This window comes from Dasypus novemcinctus, chromosome 17 (genome assembly GCF_030445035.2).
Source record: "Dasypus novemcinctus isolate mDasNov1 chromosome 17, mDasNov1.1.hap2, whole genome shotgun sequence".
Classification (NCBI taxonomy): Eukaryota; Metazoa; Chordata; class Mammalia; order Cingulata; family Dasypodidae; genus Dasypus; species Dasypus novemcinctus.
Window position 1 is genome coordinate 25,626,841 of NC_080689.1, and position 17,998 is coordinate 25,644,838.

The window sequence follows — 17,998 nt, forward strand, 5'->3', positions numbered from 1 at the left end:
CTCCTGTTTACTTCTTCATAGCGGGCTAGGACTGTTAGCCCAAAGCCCACCAGCTCCAAACTCAAATTCTTATACATCCAGTTGCTTTAAAAATAACTCACATAAGGGAAGCAGCTGTGGCTCAGTCAGCTGGGCTCCCGTCTACCATATGGGAGGCCCTGGGTTCGTGTCCCAGAACCTCCTTGTGCAGGCAGGCTCGCCTGCACACTGCAGAGAGCCACCAGCCCACAAGCACTGTGTAGCACCACCTGGCCCAAAGGGCTGCAGAGAGCCGGCTCAGCAAGATGACACAACAAAAAAGAGAGACCAGTAAAAACACAGAAGAGCATGTTGCGAATGGACACAGAGAGCAGACAGCAAGCAAGCCATAAGGGGGTAGGGGAAATTAAATAAGACACAGAAGAACACACAGCAAATGGATACAGAGAGCAGACAGCACGCAAAAAGCCACAAGGTGGGGGGGGGGGGGGGAGGGTAAAAAAAAATAACTCACATAAGCATATTTTTACCCATTTAGAGAATACCAACCTTACATATCCCGTGAAACTGACCCGGCATCTGCTAACCACAGAAAGACAAACTGTTTATAAAGTACCCCAAAGCGCTGTGACACTTTGGCTCTCTCTGACCCAGAGACTCGCCACCTCTCCGCTGAGCAATGCCACCTAGACACATGACGTCCTCCTCTATTTCCCACTCACCAGGTAGTTCCCTTGCCTTGCGCCCCTTCTGGGTGTGGCCTCGTCACACTGCCTCAGTTCTGCTGGGAGGGACTTATATCTCATACAACCCCGTCCAACCACTGCCCAAATAGAGCTCATTGTGTGCTGGTACCATGTCTCAGTCCTGTCCTGTCCTTGGTCAACTCTGAAATCTTCCCCCTCTCTACACCTAGTGACACCAATTCATTAAACTGAGCTATTTCCTCCTCTCATCTTTTCCAGTGACACCTCAATCAGTCCAACTGGTTCGTGCCCACTTTCCTCTGACAACTGGTCTAACTTTGAAACTACTTGCTAGATAAGGTGAGAGTCTTGTAGGTCCCCTGCCGGATACACAGTGTGTCCACAGGGCTATGGACACCTCTAAATGATCTCTGAACAGATAAAGGAATGTGCAAGTCAAGACAGGTGATTGCAGTGAAGATCAAATGACAGAATCCTCCATGCTGTAGGCTTTGTGAGAACAGCTTGTGCCAGCAGAGGGAGCTACAAAGAATTTCTCCAGGAGTTATGACGGATTTTAAGAAATGCTCCTGATGGATAACAGTGGGACTTGAGAACTCTATGGCTGGAATGTGACGTAAGATCAAATCAATCTTCATTTATCTTTTTAAATTCCTATTTGGCTCCTGCAGCCAATATGTTTTCACATGGACAAGTTGGTGTCTGTCAGCTGGGTGTCAGCACAGTCGTTTTTGGACTTCTTGACCCAATAGAAGTGTAACAGTTTTAGACATTTGTCACATTTGGCACCTTTGACAACGTCTCTAGTGTGGTGTTAAGAAAGAACCTCCCTCCCCATCATCATCATTCTGTTATCCCCCTCAAATTGGCCTGAATGCCCTGCTGTGAGCGCTCATCTGTGATTATGCCTGGTCGTATCTGCAGTCCTCACCAGATTATATCATCCAAAAAGCTGCTGTGATGAGACCAGTAAAGACGGTTTCTACATGAACTCGCCCTGCTTTCTAAAGAGCATCTTTCTTGGATGGCAGCACCACGAGTGGACTATCACACTTACTTAAGTGAACTTCACACAGAGTGAGCCAGGGGGACTACAGCCTTCTGCAGTTACCTCGCTCACCACTCACGCTGCTTCACCTGGAAGGAACGGCTGCAGCGTGGTCCCGAGACAAGGGTTTCTCCTTCTGGGGCGCCGAGGCCAGGCTAATGGCACACTCTCCCCTCGCAGACAGATACATAAAGGACTCACCCCTGCCCCTCCCGCCCCACCCCTGCCCTCCTCCTCTTAGAGTGCCGTGGAACCTGGTCCAGGGACAGAAACTCCCAACCTCTGGACAGGCTCAGAGCACAGCTTTGGAAAGGGAGAGTTCTGATCCAGAACTTTTTGTTCCATTTCAGAAGATAAGAATCAAACCATGTATTAAAATTCCTCATTAAACCTTAAAGAGATGACTTAGTGTTCCGCTGAAATGGTAACAACTGTGATGTTGTGATGTTAGTTATCTTTCATACCCCATAAGGCCTTCACTGAAATGTGAAAACCCATGCCACTTCTCAGCTGTGCCTAAAAGTTGTCAAAAAAGCTTTTCATTTGATAATAAAAATATACTTTGGGATTTCAAAACTAGCACTATTAAAATCTGGATGGGACTATAAAAATTATCTTCTGCACCAAACTTCTCATTTTACAAATAAGTGGTTTAAAATAATTGATTCCTGGCCCAGACAGGACAGGCTTCTAGGTCTTGAAATCTCATGTCTTCTCCACTTTCCTTCGAGCCAGGGCTTTTTACTTTCAACTGGTTGGATTCTAGGATGCCTGGTGCAGACTGGGGGTTCTCAAAATAGTAACACTTGCATGATTACCTGTCCGAAGTGCTTTCCCATATTAACTCATTTAATACAATAACCCTATGAGGAAGGAACTTTTGTTATTACCCTATTTATAGATTTAAGGTACAGAGATATTAAATGCCATACCCCACATGGCGAGCATGGAATCTGAGCCTGAGTCGCTGCTCCAAGCTGTAGTGTGAACCACTGTGCAATCACGCCAGCAAGTGGGTGGCAGGGGGAACAGAGGAGTAAAAGACCAAAGGTAGAAAGAGAGCAGGGAGAAAAAAAGGACAGGAAAAGAAAAAAAGGAGGTGTATTAGCCAAAAGGAGTGCTGATACAAACAAAGAACCAGAACTCGGTTGGCATTTATAAAGGGTATTTATTTTAAATGGCTTCGTCTACGTGACCTGTTGTGTGTAGGGAAAGCCTCATTATGGACTTCAGGCCTACCTATTGAGCAATTAACAAGAATATTTTATATCACAATTAAAGACAAGGTCACATTTTGGAAGCAAGTAAAGTTAGTTCTCTGATTTTGGAGCTCCCTTATGTTTTGCTCTTCTTGCCTGGAGCCAAATCATAAGAGATTTTTTTGCTTTTTTTTTTATAGCTATTTTTAATTGACATACCAAAGAACTGCATATATTTAAGTGTGTATAATTTTATAAGTTTTGACATGTTTACATACCCATGAAACACATCACCACAACTAAGATAACAAACATTTCCTCACATCAAATTTTCCTCATGCCCCTTTGAGAATACCTTACTCCCCAGTCCCAGACAGCCCACTATCTGCCTTCTGTCAGTATTGGCCGCATTTTCTAGAATTTTACATAAATGGAATTATACATTATGCACTCTTTTTCTGACTTCTTTCAATCAACAATTATTTTGAGATTCATCCATGTCATAGCATGCACTAATAGGTCATTTCCTTTCATTGCTGAGTAATATTCTATTGCATGTATATACCATGGTTTGTCCATTCACCTGTGGATGGACATTTGGGCTGTTTCTAGTACTTGATTATTACAAAGTAATCGATCATGAACATTCATATAAAGCCTTTGAATAGACGTATGCTGCCATTACCATTGGGTAAATGCCTAAGAGTTTAAAGGCTAGATTATACGGTGGATGTATGCCTAGCATTTTAAGAAACGTCAACATGTTTCACAAGGTAGTTTTAGCATTTTACGTTCCCACCAACAGTGAATAAGAATGCTGCTTCCTCCACATTGTCAGCAACCCTTGGTATGGTCAGTCTTTTTAAATTTAACCACTGTACTATGGGTGTTGTGATATTTAATTGGGGTTTTAATTTGCATTTCCCTAATGACAAATGACTTTGAAATCTTTTTCATGTGCTTATTTGTCATTCCTATATCTTCTTTGGTGAAATGTCTGTTCAAATTTTTTGCTCATTGTTTCAATTGGGATGTTTATTTCCTTTCTTATTGATTCTTATTTTTCTTATGTATCTTGTTTTTGATGTTATATCTAAATATCTTTTCCTAGCCCAAGGTCATAAAGATTTTTTCCTATGTTTTCTTCTAAAAATTTTATAATTTTTGGCTTTATATTTAAGTCTGTGATCCAGTTTGAGTGAATTTTTGTATATAGAGTGAGGTATGGATCGAAGTTCATTTGTTGTGTGTATATGGATATCCAATGGTTCCAGCAATATTTGATGAAAAGACTAACATTTCTCCACTGGGTTGCCCTTTGTGCCTTTGTCAAAAATCAGTTTTTCATTTATGTGTGTGTCTATTTCTGGACTCTGTTTTGTTCCATTCATCTATTTCTCTCTCAATGCCAATACCACATTGTGTGACTACTGTAGCTTTGTATTAAATTTTGAAATCAGATAGTGTTAATCCTCCAATTTTGTTTTTTTTAAAAAAAAGGTGTATTGGCTATTCTAGATCCTTTGTATTTCTATATGAATTTTAGAATCTGTTTTTTAATTTCTATAAGAAAATCTCACTGGAATTTTTATTGGGATTGTGTTGATCAATTTGAAAAGAACTGACATCTTAACAATTTTGAGTTTTTCAACCCATGAATATGGTATACCTCTTCATTTATTTACATTTTCTTTAATTTTGTTTAGCAATATTTTATAGTTTTCAATATACAGATCTGTCACGGTTTTGTCAGGTTTTCCCTAAGTATTTCATAGTTGTATGCTATTGCAAATTACAATTCTTTTTATTTCAATTTATTGTTGTTCATTGTCCGTAGAAATGCAAGTGATTTTTATGTATTGACCTTGTATCCTGCAACTGATTTATTATTTCTAGTAGCCTTTCTGTAGATTCTACTGCATTTTCTTAGTAATACATAGGCAGTTACATCAGTTGTGAATAAAGACAATTTTACTTCTTTCTCTCTAGTATGTACGCTTTTTTACTGCCTTATAATGCTGGCTAGAACGTCCAAATACTGTCCAATAAAAATAGTAAGAGGGAACATTCCTATCGTTTTCCTGATCTTGGGATAAAGCAATCCATGTTTTGCCATTGATTTTGATGTTCTGGCACAAAACTTTCCTGCTCCACATAACCAGATGTGCTCTCTCTCCTCAAAATATCAGAGCACTTTTTCGTGTCCTCTTTGAGCCTGAAAAACCATAAAATTTTAAGAGGAGAAGGAAGAAGGAAAGAGGGAGAGGTGGGGGAGGAGATGGGGAAATCCAGCAGATCAGGGACTAGACAAGAGGTAAGTCCAAGGCAATGCCAAGACCAGCCCTCAGACTTCAAAGTCATGGTACTCTCTTACTCCCCTAAAAACAATACATAAATGTGATAGTCTATCTTCTGTTTTACTGTTACTCCTTTATTGAATGGCTTACAGACCACATTCTAAATTTAATTACCATTGTATTTGTATAACCCAACTGCTGTCTTATGTCTTGAAATAGTAATTTTTACTCCAATTCTAGGCTTCAGTTTCCAGTCTACTGTTTTAGTAATAAAGTTACTTTAGCAATACCCCAGCATGAAACTTTAGTAAAAGACTGAGAGCAATCACTGGAGGTTTAATCCTGACACTGGTGAGAGCAAGTGTTCCTCTTAGGGATGTCTACCCCCTGTCCTCATCACTGACAGATTGGAAAATGAAAAATAACAGGGGATGTTTATTGCTTTAGAGGCTCAGACCCACAACACATATACGGTGACTAAACATAATAAAGTTTTAAAGATTTTCTTTCAAATGGAAAGAAAAAAACCACACCTTCTTTATATTCATATTAACTTTTAATTTTTCAAATTGTTGGTATACTGAATATTTCATATTAATTAAACCTTTTGACTTGCTGCGGTAGGTGTAGGTTAAGAAAGTGATGGCATTTTCCCATGGCCATCAAGGAAACCGGAACAAAAGGTCGATGTGCTGAAGGTTACATGCCTAGTTCGAGAGTGGAGACTAAGCCCGCTGGGCTCCTGACTTCCAGCCCTGCCCTGTGCATCGTCACGTGGAATGGACTCCCACGGAGAGCCCTACAATCAGGCTTAATTTAGGGTGCACGAGTGTCCGTAGGGACTCTTTGTTTCCATTTTCTAAAAATGTGCTTAAAACAACAACAACAAAAAAGGCGCCTTAAAAAAAAAAATTGACTTCTAAAAATGTGTATGATCGCTAACTTAGCCAAGAACCTACAAGTATCTCCCACAGTGGGAAACAGTTCACTGGGAAGGAAAACAGAGTAATTTAAGATGGGTTTAAGATGTTGGATTTCCATATAAGATAAATTCATGAGAATGAGTGAGAAAGGTGCCAATAAGGCAGGAAGTCGTGTGTGTGTGTTGCACATCTGTATGCGACGCTCAGGAACATGTGGTGGAGAAGAGAGCCTCTTCTGCAGGGTAAGCGGATAAGCGAAGTCGCCTGCCACCAGCCGCCCTGCAGCCTGCCAGAGGCGCAGCCATGGGGGCTGTGAGGACCAGCTGCTCACTGCTCCAGCCCTCCAAGGCCTTCTCCCAGAAGCCAGTCCTAATCTCACTGGTGAGCCGTTCCTAAAGCCTCTTCATTAGAAGGGGTGCGTCCCTCTTTTCTTTTTACATAAACTTTATTGAGGTGTGGCGGCTTGCTCGGTCGGTAGAGGTGGGGTCTGGCTGCGGACGAGGGGTTGGTCCAGCTCTGGACGAGGGGTCGGTCCCACTTGGGACGAGGGGTCGGTCCGGCAGCAGACGAGGGATCGGTCTCACAGGGGTTGCGCGGTTCGGCTGACGGGGTCGCCCGGAGAAGCCGGCGACGAAGGGGTCGCCCGGAGAAGCAGGCGACGAACTGGGGACAAGGGAGGCCAGGCCCTTGTCGGGGGCTCTCAGGACTGGAGGGCGCACGGCAGAAGAACTACCACGGAGACAAGGTAAACACGCAAGTCCACTTTACTGAGGGAGAGGCAACAGTTTTATAGGGGCTGGGGAAGGCTGATTGGTCGAAGCCACGCCCTTTCTGATTGGTTGCCGGCGAAAGGTCAGTGGGCGGTACTGGACGGGGGAGGGGTGGTGGTTAGGGATTGGCTGTCGCTGTTGCTGGGGGAAGGGGCAGGGTTTAGGGATTGGTGGCTGCTGTTGCTGGGGTGGAGGGCAGACTTGAGTTTCCCGCCCACGCCTGGCTGTTGCTGCTGTCGGGGGAAGGGAAAAGGGCGGGCTGGATTTTTCCGCCCACACCTGGCTGTTGCTGCTGTCGGGAGAGGGGAAAAGGGCAGACTGGAATTTTCTGCCCTGCGCCTGCGCAGGGAGAAGGAAGAAGAAGGGTGCTGCCCCACAAGGCATCGGGTGGCGCCATCTGGGAGGAGGGGCGGCCGCGGAAGCATGGCTGCCGAGAAGGGGAGACCCGAGGGCACTCTGCGCCCATGCCGAGCTTCCTTCAGGGGTGGCGGTGAGTCCAACCAGCCACCCTATTATGGGGGCAGCGGAATTAGGCCTACCGCGGCCGCTCCCCTGCCAGGCCAGCAAACCACACTTCAGCCCGAGGGGTGACCGCATTGAGGTATAATTTACAGAAAACAAAATACACCCGTTTTAAGTGTACATCTGGGGGGTGAATTTTAACTAACTTTTTTACACACATAAAGCCTTTATCACAATCAAGATACACGAAGTGTGCATCTCGCCCCAAATTCCCTTGTGCCCCTCCCTAATGGGCTCCTACCACCACACCTGACCCCAGGTCATCCTAGATCTGCTTTCTGTCACTCTACGCAAGATTAATTGACATTTGGGTTGTTTACAGTTTGAGGTTATTCTGAATAAAGTTCCTCTGAACATTCGTATACTCGTCTTTTTTGGACATGCTTGTGTTAGGTGTGTGTGGGGGGAGGAAAGTCCTAGCTGTGGAATTGCTGTGTCACATGGTAAGCGTATATTTAACTTTATGAGAAACTGTCAAACTATTTTTCAGATAGTTGTTCCATTTTGCATTCCCATCGGAAGTGTATGAGAGTTCCAGTTGCTCAGTTGCTCCACAGCCTCACCAGCAGGTGTATGAGCAGTCTCTACTAGTGTCCACCATTCTAATGGATACACATGCGGTGGTATCGCGTCGTAATTTTAATTGGCATTTTCCTTACTAATGATGTTGAGCATCTTTTCATGGGCTCATGAGTTTCTCCTTGGGCTAAATTGTTCTGACTAGCTCAAGGGCACGAAATTGAATAGCCTGAGAGGGCAAAAGCATTCTAGTCAGTACTACTAGCTTGTTAAACTGGCAGTACATAAACAAGTTGACAGTAGCTCTCCTTTCCCTCCCAGTCTAGGGTGAGATAATTAAAGCATACCTCAGAAATTCCCTTTATTGGAAGTTGAACAGGTAGATTGAGCCTGTGGCATTGAGATGTTGTTGGGGAAGCAGGGATGTAAGTCACATGTCCCTTTTCCTCCCTTCCCTTGCTATACTTAGGGGACCTCGATTGACAGAAGCCCAACAACCAGTCACGATCACTCTGACTCTGACAACAGTCTCTGCTTCCTATTTTGTTAATCCTATATTTTCTTGAATTCTTATCTACTTAGTATGTGCATGTAGTCATTCCCCAAGTAGATAAAAAGACACCATACCTTATCTTGTTTATATGCTCCCATAGTACTCAATATACACTTTCAGAGTTGAGTTGAATTTACAATTTTCACCATATATTGGGAGAGAGAGACAGACAGTGAGAGAGGAGAGAGGCTGAGGTTGAATTTTCTCTAGATCTCAGAGCAATCATATCATGTGTACCCCAACTTTTCATCTCCAAGATTTATGAGATTCCTCCCCATATACTCTGCTCTCATTGACAATGTAAAGCAAACCACAGTTAGCCTGGGAGTTCTATTTTATGGTATAAATCACCATGTTGTTTTGAGTTTTTATACTGCATGTATTAATTTAAAAAGAAGACATCTTGGTTCAGTAAAAAATTGCAGAAAACCAGACATCCCATAAAAAGAATTTGTTGGTTGAGATGTTTATCCTCCTAGCTCGCTTGTTCTTTTTTATGACTACAAAGAATACTGGTGTCTCTTTACTTTTCAGAATCATCTACTCAGGAAGACTTCTGGCAGTGGATCCAACAGGTCATCACCAGCATGCTGAAGAAAGGCAGGGAGTTCTTAGGAGGTTGGCTCCTTCCCATCCTTTGACTGGTCTGCCCATAGAAATGTCAACTCTCACCCTGCCTCTGCCAGAACGAGCATCTCTCAACCAGGATCTCTACATGTGGGATTAATCCTAAGAATCATGCTTGGCAGACAAGCAGAAATCTAAGGAATCCAAAAGTTTGAACAAATAGCAAGACATGCAATATCTTGCGTAGAGCATCCTAACGTTATCCAAGATCCCTCAGGTAGTCTACAAATGTAATGTAATTCTAATCAAAATACAAATAAGATTCTTGTTTTCTAAGGTTCAAATGGGAAAATAAGGAAGTGAGAGTAGTTGTGAAAATTCTGAGAAAGTAATGAGGGGCAACCACACCTACCAGATATGGGAAAATGTATTATAAAGCTATAATAATTAAAGCAGATTGTTCATAGATAGACAAAGAGATCAGTGAACCAGAATAGAAAGCCCATAAATACATCCAAAAATGCATGCGAATTTAATGTCTGACAACAGTGGCATGTATAATGGATTATTCAACCAATGACAACAGACAACTGAGGAGCCCTGTGGAGCAAAAGCAAAGCCAAGCCAAAACAAAAAACATACATCAAGATAAATTCCCAGAGAATCAAAAATGTATATTTTTAAAATGAAGCCATAATGGTTCTAGAAAAGAAAGTGGGAGAATTTCTTTTTAACCTCATAGTATGAAAGTTCTTTCTTTTTATTTTTAAAATTTTAAAATTTTTTAAATTTTAATTGTTTAAAAGATACTTAGATTAATAAATTTTACATAAAAAATGTAGGGGATTCCCATATGCCCTACTCCCTACCCCTCCCACACTTTCCCACATTAACAACATCCTTCATTAGTGTGGTACATTTGTTACAATTGATGAACACATATTGAAACACTGCCACTAAGTGTAGATTATAGTTTAAAACTATATAGTTATAGTTTAAACTCTCTCCCACACATTTTTGTAAGCTATGACAAGATATATAATGGCCTGTATCCATCACTGCAACGTCATTCAGGACAATTCCAAAGTCCCAAAAATACCCCATATTACACCTATTTTTCCCTCTCCCTTCCCTCAGAACCTCCAGTGGCCACTGACTTTACATCAGTGATAAAAAGTCCTTCCATTGCCAGAACAACAATAAGTCTATAGTAGAATACAAGTGAGTCTACTCTAGTCCATCGTTTTTTCCCCAGTCCTGAGGATTCTGGGCTGGTGATGCCCACTCTGCCTCTAATTGAGAGGGGGCTTAGATCCCACACAGCAGATGGATGGGACTATCCTGCTTGCAGTTGGAGATTCCCTCTGTTCCTTGAGATGGTCATTATTCATTATCATTGAAAGGTCTTTCTAACCAAAACTCCAAATCCAGAAAATAGAAAAGATTAAACTCTGCTACATGAAAAAAAAACAAAAACAAAAAAGAAACAACTTCCACATGGCAAATACATTTATGCAAAGTCAAAAAACAAAGAAAAACTCAGAAAATACATTTATAAAGTCACAGGGTGGGATCTGAGCCACAGCAACAGGGACATGCATCCCACAGCAATAGCTTTCTTTTTTTTAGGAGGAACCAGAGTTTGAACCCAGGACATGGGAAGCAGGTGCTCAGCCACTTGAGCTACATCCACTCCCCAGCAGTAGTTTTTTATCATCCTCAGACCCGCCCCTTGACAAGAGGCATCTAACTAGGGCTTGGGGGCTAAAAAATGGTCTGGGAATTCTTTTCCCCTCTCAAGGCTAAACAGGGAACAGTTCCTGGCTCCATAATTCCCACAGATTCTGGTTTTTCTGAACTAGGTCTACTCTTTGTTCTTCTCTCTACCGGATTACTAGATTTATTACCCAAGTTTCAGCTTTGCTTCTGTTATAAAATTCCCAGCTTCAGAAGACCACAGGGTCATTATGGGAGGGAAGGATGAGATGGGGAAGGGCCTTTACTAGTACGTTCATCCCCTTTGATCTCTGATTTTCTAAAATCACACCCCCCAGAAACTGACACCACATTCCCAAACAGGCTGTTATCACTTTGTTCATTGTTCAGCATGCATTTGAGAGTTTACAATTACACCCATAGAGTCTTTCCTGAAAATGGAAATCTGGGCAGGCACCTGCAATAACCAAATTAACTTCCATGATTACAGCCTGGATATGTCTGCAGGGTCTCAAGAAACAAGGTTCTCTCCCTTGCTTCTCTCAAAGAAGTTCAAGTTGCCCTACCCAGAAATGCAGTGTTTCTTAGATTTGAATAACATGTGGACCCATTTTAAAGGGAGAAGATCCTCACAGACTTCTGTTATGATTTAAGTTGCTTTATTACAAAATTATTTTAACAAATGTGAAATTCAAAATATTTAATAGTGGGTCCTGCTCAGGCCCTGACTCATCAGAACAGAACCAGCCATAACACTGAGAGCGCCCCTCACCTTCCACTCGCTCCCCACTGGGCCAGGCAGGACCCCTTTTCTTTCTGGATTGGGGGAGGAGGGTAGCATTCTAGAGTGTCCTGGGTCAGCTGAGGGGATGGCAGCACAGCAAAGCTTGGGACAGAACCCATTTGCTAACCAATACAGAAGGATCTCATTATTTTTAACAGTTGTGGCCATACTAAAGCATATCAGTCCTGTATTTAAATAGAAATAACACCAAACTAAGGCTAATTCCTTGTATTGTAGTTCTTACACAACTACAACACCAAGAGGAAACACGAGCAAAACTGTAAAACTGATCAGATTCAGATCGTTAACTGATTCTATTTTCTCTGTTCTAGTTATTGTGAAATCTGTTTTGTATGACCCCACATCACTTTCATTTGGTGAATGTATTCCTTTTCTCTTACTACTATAACAATGACCACAAACTTGAGGCTTAAAACCACACACATTTATTATCTTCCTGTTCTTGGGCTAAAGTCAAATGTTGGCAGGGCTTTGCTCCTTTCTGGAAGCTCTAGAGAAGGATGCACTCCCTTGTTCCTTCAGGGTGTTGGCAGAATTCAGTTTCCCATGTTTGTAGAACTGAGGTCCCTGTCTCCTTACTGGCTGAAAACTGAGTGCCATTCCCAGTTTCTAGAGGCCACCTGCATTCCTTGGCTCATGACCCTCTTCCTCCATCTTCAAGGCCAACAGCAGCAGGTTGAATCCCTCTCATGACAGAAATCTCTCCTGTCTCTTCTTCTGTGATGGCATCTTCTGACCCACTCTTCTGCCTTCATCTTGTAATTTTAGACTTGTGTGATTAGATAGGGCACGCCCAGATAATCCAAGATAATCTTTCCATCTCAAGATGCTTAATGACATCTGCACAGTCCCTTTTGCCATGTAAGGTATATATTCACAGTTCAGGGGCTTAAGACGTGGATATCTTTCTAGTCCATTACTCCGCCTACCACAAAGAAAATGTGTAATTTTGTTAATCCAATTTTCTTCTTTTTTTCATTGGTTTGCAACAATTCATGTGATTTCTACTTGATCCTAGTAGATTTCTACTTGATTCCAGTAATATGGTCAATACGAAAGCCAGTATTAAAGTCCCGTGATCATATTTGTGTATGAGGAAATCCAACCAGATGACCCTGGGTCCAGGGACTTGGAGAGACCATGACCATGACATAAATGGATACAGGACATCCATCTCTAGGAATGTAAGATTGGGGGTCACCAACTCTCCTGGAGAGGTCAGGCTTCGCAGCCTTCCCAGAAAGGTAATACTTGAGCTAAATCTTGAATGATGAATCATTTACCTTTGTGGTAAAGGAGAAAGAATGTCCAAGCAAAAAACAGAGCTTATCTTGGAAAATGGTTTGAGAGAATGGCAAAAAAACAATGCATCCTGAGAAAGGGGAAGAAAAATAGGTTGGGGACAAGAGTTTATACGTTATTGAGTCAAAAATCAGGAACCATGGATAACTTTTAAGACCGTATCCTGGACTATATTGTGGGGTACAGACTTTAGATGGATGGGACTGTGAGGGGAAGGATGAGGTAGGAGACTGGAGGCAGCAATAGTCTAGCCAAGGATAAGGTATGGTTTCATGACTGTATTTTTTTTAGAAATTTTTTTGGATGCAATTGGACAAAGTTTTTTGTTTGTTTTTGTTTGTGTTTTCTGGAGGTACTGGGGATTAAACCTGGGGCCTCATATGTGGGAAGCCAGTGCTCAACCACTGAGATTGGTTTTTCATTTGTTTTGCTTCTTGTTTGTTTTTTTATTTGTTTGTTTTAGGAAGCACTGGGAATTGAACCCAGGACCTCATACACAGGAAGCAGGCACTCGACCACTTGAGCCACATCCACTCCCCATGACTGTATTTTGATTAAATGAGATTTTATTAAAGAATTATTAGTTTGGTAATTCTCCATCACTCAGTGTGAGGCAGAGGATCTGGAAGAGAAGGATGGTGGAACAGAGATGGGATAGGCTGTAAAATTGTTAAGTAACTGTTCTGGATCTAGCTCAGTCAGGGAAGAGGCAGTGGTTTCATGAGCTTAGTCCTCCCATAGCCCCACAATACACACAGACCCACTTAAGGACACCAACTGTGTCTTACCTATCTTTACATTCCCAGAGCTCATAACAGTGTCTAGAGCTACATACAGTAACTGCTCAGTAAAGGTGGTCAGTGCATACACCCTCTAGTTCTGAGTAGCACAACAGGGAAGGTATGCCAACCAGGAAGGAAATAAAAGCTCAGAAGAAAAGAGGAGAATAGCCTGGCTGGGCACATGCCCAATGGACCCTAATTGATGGCATTCAACTTGAAGATAAAGAAAGAGATGCTTGTGGTCTGGAATCATGGAAATCTCATCGCAGTGAGATCCATGATGTGTCACCCAGGAACATAATGACCTGGAGGAGCATCATGCCATGACACAGAGGTATGACTCTGTGTGGTCCTGGACAAGCTGAGTGTCCATGATGGGAATATTCTTCCTGCTGAGCCCAGCTCACAGGGTTCACAGAAGAATGACGTGAAATGACAAATGTGTGTGCACCTTGCAAACTATGATTGGTGGTTCCAAAGCGAAGACCAATTGTTCACTTTGAGCTGAGCCTTGCTTGTGACATGCACTCAACTTCACAGTTGTCACCTTTTATTTCCACAGGAGCCATGGACTGCATGGACTACCTGGACCAAGTGCAAGTCCAGACTGCTTCCCCCAAAGGAGATTAAGATTGGAAGCCATGGAGTAATCAGAGTAATCAGCATTTTCTTGCTGCACTGTCCAGATGCTGGCCCTGGAGAGAAGTTTTTTTCCCATGCACGTTCTGCTTCATTTGTCTTCATCTTGGAAGCATAAATATGCCTTGGAAGCCTGATGAAAGACATGGAGCTCAAGCCAAAACCTGGGCTTTCCACTATGCGGAGTGCACACCAAAGCTCTGTTCTGTGCCAACTCTTGTGACTCTTTAGTTGGTCTGATAATATACACCGGCGTTGACACTCAGGTTCTGGGTGGGTGAAGTGTGCTTCACTGGGCTGACCGGCAGTGCTCTTTCTGCTAAAGTCTGATGGGAAAGCAGTGAGGCCAAAAATCTACTGTGCTGACAGTGATGTAAGGATGACCATGGCTGACCCAGGGATCCTGGCAGCTTTATTGTCTATTTCCAGGGAAGTAGTGAAAAATATAGGAAAACGTGTCCATTTTTTTCCTAGAAATTTTGGTTCCTAGGTAAAGGCAGCGTGATATAAAAGAGAAAAGAAGGGCTGGATGAGGAAGCAGGTTCAAATCCTGGCCTGACATTTGCTACTTGTATGACTTGGGAAAGTGACTTGAGCTCTCGGAGCCTCAGTTTCCTCACTGGTAAAATGGGGATAAAAATTCCTACTATACAGGATTTTGTTAAGAAGATTACATAAATTGTACATGAAACAATTGGCACAGAGAAACGGAGAATGTTTCTCAGCTTCCCTCCTGAGGGACAGAGACTCTTCTGCCTACTCTACCCTCCCCAGGCTTTGCCACTTCGCTTTTTGTCTCCCTATCCCTTCAGCTCCACATGCAATGAAACTTGGTAGATGCTTGTTGGCTGTCTCCTGGATTCTGACCATTTAATGAACATCTACAGCAACAGACTCAGCAATGAGTTCACTGCCCAGGGTCCCAGAAGTGCGTGGCACAGCGATTGAGCTTTGTATGAATTCCAGGGATAGGCGCTGTGTCTCTCAGCTCTCTCGCACACCGCATCCCACCTAGCACTACACCGCACACACTAGGTGTTCTTGACTTAATTTGGTCTCAAAACGTAGTTCAGAAATCTGGTGACACTTTCCTGAATTCCCATTTTAAACATGACAGTGTTTTCAGTTTCCCATCGGTTCTGGACACTCGAGAGAAACTAAAGTAAGGAAATCAATAACCTGCTTGTAGAAGATACTGTATGAAATGCTTTACACTCTTAGGCACTTTCTAAAACCTTCCCCGCAAGGTCACTGACCCCATCTCACAGTTGATGAAAAGCAGGCCCCCGAGGGTAACCCACACGGAGTGGCGGAGCTAGTGACTGCCCACGCTGAGAGCAAACCAGATCTGTCTTGAGCACTCTTTCCGCATGGAAAGGTGAGAATTTTAAGGAAGATGAAAAGGGGATGCTCTCAGGTGATTTGTCAGCTGGTAAAAGCCTCGGGGGCCTGGTATTCATTTGCTTTGCTTGCAAGCCTGGCAATTCCCTCTTCCTTTTCTTTCGCCCATTTTCCCCCCATGTAGACCATGGAAAGGCACTCACTGACTCCATTTTAGCAGCAGAAATCTCCCAAGTTCAGGGGAGGACTTCGGGGGCTTTCCAGTCAAGGGCCTGTGCTTCAGACATGGGAGCCCTCCAAGGGGGCATGTGCCGCGTCCCCAGGGTCTGGGAGGAGGTAGAGGTCAAGTGGGGGCGGACCGCTAATTGCCAGTTTTCCTTGTGCAAGCACTTCGCCTTTCCTTCCCTTGGGGTGTTTTCGGTTTTTCCCGAGAAACAAAGTAGCTGAGTTTTGTGTACTGGTTCAGTTATGTCGGTTCAAGAGGGTTAGAGCCAAGGGGAAAACTGATCCCCTGCGTTGTGTAAGCCGTTTTCTGGGAAACTCTGCCCTGTCTCCTGCACGGTTCGGGGCTCATCGCCCCTGCCCGCCTCCAGCCCCACGGAGCTGTCTGCTCCTTTGCTGAAAGCACCTCGGTATTTGGAGGCACAGTTTACATTCTCCTTTTATCTTCCTGGGAGATAGGGCAGCCAGACAGAAACCAAACATCTTACATCTTCGTACCTGCAGCATCTAGAACAAACCCTGCCGCATAGCAGATGCCCAGGAAAAGCCCATGGACCCCCTGGGTGAATAAGGGCCTCTTCCAGAATGAGAATGCAGGTGGGGGGATCACCCCGGGGGCTTCTCTTAAGTCCACGCGGTTGTGACACATACAAATCCCCTTGTCGCCAGGATTTCTCATGCCACCTTCCCTCTGGCACCCAGTGGGCAAAGGGGAAGGATTAGCTTCGAGCTGGGAGAGGGGCAATTTGGGGCGAGAGGACAGAGAGCTCCAGCTCTGAAACCCCACCATGAACAGGCAAGCTTTTAGAAAGATGGAGATCCTTATTCTTTCACCCCCTATGAGTGACTCTGTGTATGTGATATAGAGTAAAGAGAGAGAGGAAAAGGGGAGGGAGAAGGGAAGATCACACGTGAGCTAAGTAATGGCTTTAATTAATAACCACCGTTTATTGAGCACTACAGTCCAGATCTGGTCCTTTATTTACCAGCTGTGTGATCTTGAACAAGCTGTTTAAACTCACCAGGCCACTGTGATTATTCTTTACTCTTGTAAGAGCGATTTTATTATTCCCATTTCACTAATCAAACCACACAGCTCTGTACATACTGTGATTACTTACACACTTGGCCCAAGCTCCATGTTGAACATCTTTTGTGTACTCTCTTATTCAACTTTCACTAAAATGCAAGGAGTGTTAATAGTGTCATTCTGCTGGTTTACAAAATAGAGGCTTAGAGATATTGTGTAATTTGCCCAAGACTTCATAGCAATGAGTAGAAGATTTAAAGTGGACTAAAAGACGATTTACACTGACCTAATTATAGCATGAGACTAATAAATAATTATCATTATAATAGCACCTGGGATTCATTTGACATTTATACATTATACCCTGCACTAAGCTCTTTACATGCAGGTTCTCTTTCAGTTTTCACAACAACTCTAACAAATTCTATTATCCCTGTTTCACAGACTAGGAAACTGAGGTCCCAGGTCCAAGATTACATGACCGGTAGATAAGTGGTTCAGCAAGATTTGCATCCAGGCCACCGATTCTGGAGACCACATTTACCACCCCATCTAGAAGAACAGTCTGGCTACTTCTGTGCAATAACTCCCCTCTGAGCTGCCCAGCTGGGGAGGACAGCAGTGATGGTTCACGTCCACGATGCTGAGAATGTGTAACAAGCAGCAACAAGAGTCAGTGTTAGGGCCCAGGATTTTTTTTTTTTAAGATTTATTTTTATTTATTTCTCTCCCCTTCCCCCTTGGCCATTGTCTGCTCTCTGCGTCCATTTACTGTGTGTTCTTCTGTGTCTGCTTGTATTCTTGTCAGTGGCACCCTGAATCTGTGACTCTTTTTGTTGTGTCATCTTGCTGTGTCAGCTCTCCGTGTGTGTGGTGTCACTCCTGGGCAGGCTGCACGTTTTTTGCACTGGGTGGCTCTCCTTACAGGGTGCGCTCCTTGCATGCAGGGCTCCCCTACGTGGGGAACACTCCTTGCGCACATCAGCGCTGCACGTGGGCCAGCTCATCACATGGATCAAGGAGGCCCTGGGTTTGAACCTTTACCTCCCACGTGGTAGGCAAATGTTCTATCCATTG

General features: G+C 43.4%; 1 protein-coding gene across 6 annotated transcripts in view; it reads left to right on the top strand.

The window, feature by feature from the left end:
- RMDN2 (regulator of microtubule dynamics 2) overlaps nucleotides 1–4,913 on the top strand; it is an 89,945-nt gene extending 85,032 nt beyond the window's left edge. For 5 of the 6 annotated variants that reach the window (XM_004466022.5, XM_012528104.4, XM_004466021.3 and 2 more), the window contains one exon: nucleotides 518–4,913. The gene's annotated coding sequence lies outside the window, so the exon portion shown is untranslated. The remainder of the gene's footprint in view (nucleotides 1–517) is intronic. The other variant, XM_058278409.2, reaches the window with a different exon arrangement.
- Nucleotides 4,914–17,998: the final 13,085 nt, after the last annotated feature.